This window comes from Echinops telfairi, unplaced genomic scaffold, assembly GCF_000313985.2.
Source record: "Echinops telfairi isolate 266 unplaced genomic scaffold, ASM31398v2 ScPeMD7_4;HRSCAF=17, whole genome shotgun sequence".
NCBI lineage: Eukaryota > Metazoa > Chordata > Mammalia > Afrosoricida > Tenrecidae > Echinops > Echinops telfairi.
Genome location: NW_022103900.1, coordinates 5,460,021 through 5,462,098, shown reverse-complemented (window position 1 = coordinate 5,462,098; position 2,078 = coordinate 5,460,021).

Below are 2,078 nucleotides of genomic sequence, written 5' to 3'. Positions count from 1 at the left end.
ATGTACAAATGCGCTTTACACAATTGATGTGTGTATGGATTGGGATAACAGTTGTATGAGCCCCTAATAAAATGTTAAAAAAGAAAATAAATAAATAAAGAGAAGTGGTGCACCATCTTTAAGGACCATGTGTGCCTGGGTGACTATGAAATCCATGATGGAATGAACTTGGAGTTCCCATGTGGTAAGACAGAATTCTTTCCTCCTCCTCCTCTTCCTCATCTACCCCGCCGCTGCCTTACTCCCCCGCTCCCCCCCTATCGACACTGATATGGATGCTCGTTTTTAATAACTCAACATTAATAAAAACTAAGTTGCTAAATAATGATGAAAATCTGCAGCCTTCCTTTTAAAATGACTAATAATGGAATATTAATATTATACTAAAACTTTGCTAATAAGGGTTTGTTTTTCCTCCTTCATTGGATCCAGTCATTTAAGTTGATAATTGTTTGGCTTCAATCATATATATTTTAGGTCAGATTTTGCTGTCTGTTCAGTGACCAGCGATCCGCTGCCATGTTTTATATGACTCTTCTCAAGGCGATCAATGCATGAATCTTTGTAGATGGCATATGAAATACTCCATGGACAGTTATGAAAACATACCCATTCAAATAAGTACTATTTGCTGAGGATAGCAAAGCCTCTAAAAGTCAAAGTAATGGTGGAGCCCTTTCCAAGGGGGCTTATAGAGTGCAAACCCTTGCTTTTTCAAAATGCACGTAATAGCTTTCTTTTTAAAAGGTAACTGAACTCATTTCTGTGGCTGAGTGATTCCTAAAAATCTGAAGAGCGAAGAAAAACTATCTTAATATTTGTCTCATGCTGGTGAGACATTCAAAGCGAAAGATATAGAGAAGGATCATTCTTAAGGAGCTAGCCCTCGTTCAACCCCAGGGACATTCTTTAGAAGGGCCCATGAGCCCTGAAGAGTCCTTGGTGAATGTTACATATGAGATTAGAGTGTGATTCTTGAAGGAGTCCCTGTCCCAATAGAATGGAAATCTGCTATCACAGGGGAAACTAAGGAAATAGGGAGACTAACAGTCAGGGAATTTGCTTATGGTGCTTGACTCCACCATAACCCTCCCCCCACTTAGTTCCCATTGAGAATCTCTCTTATCTGAACTTCCTCCCACTTCATGTGATGACAGTAACACAGGATCCCCAGAGGAGGAGGAGGACCAGGCTTGGGTTCATTTTCTATAATGAATCCCCAACAATTCTACCGAGACCTCCCACTAAGCCTCAGAGTTCCCATGTGGTGAGACACCCTTCTCTCTCTAGTTGATGTCTCCTGCAGGGCTCCATCTGGTAGCAAATTGCGTTTGTAATGGAAACGGCTTAGGCAGCAAGAAGAACAGCTTCTCGCCGCATTGGAGAAAATGCCTGCCTTTAATAATGATAGCAATCTATTTGTCAGAAGTAAGCAGAATTCAACTCATTTAACTTACTGCTGCTATATTCATCTATTCAAAATGTCTCCCTGTCTACATATGCAGGAGACAAACAATGTCAATATCATGAGCATTCAGGACGAAGCTATTGAAACAAGTGACTTGAGCAGCTGTCCGGTCACACAAATATCAACAAAGAAATGCCGAGGAATTTATTCTTACTAAAGCGAGCTATCAAGAAGGATGTAGTCTCTTGTCTTTGACAATCCTCACTGCCATCGAGCCGATGCCGACTCATGGTGACTTATAGGGCAGGGTAGAACTGCCCCGTGAGTTTCTGAGACTGTAACTCTTTACGGTAGTCGAAAGCCCCATCTTTCTTCCGAGGAGTGATGGGTGGACTTTTTGGATCACAGCCCAACATGTAACCACTGTGCTACCAGGGTTCTTTAGACAACTCCCCTAGAAGGTTAAATCAGTACCTCCTCTGGCCTATTTCAGGAAGCCGGTTAAAAAACAATAACAACAATAAACGTTACTAGATGCCCTAAAATTCAAAGGTATGTTGCTCAACTATATTTATTCAAAATTTGGAGATAAAGTGTTACATACAAATACAAAAGAAAATCTTGGTATAAGCAAGTCATTAGATTTCATTTTCAAAATGTTATCTGTTTG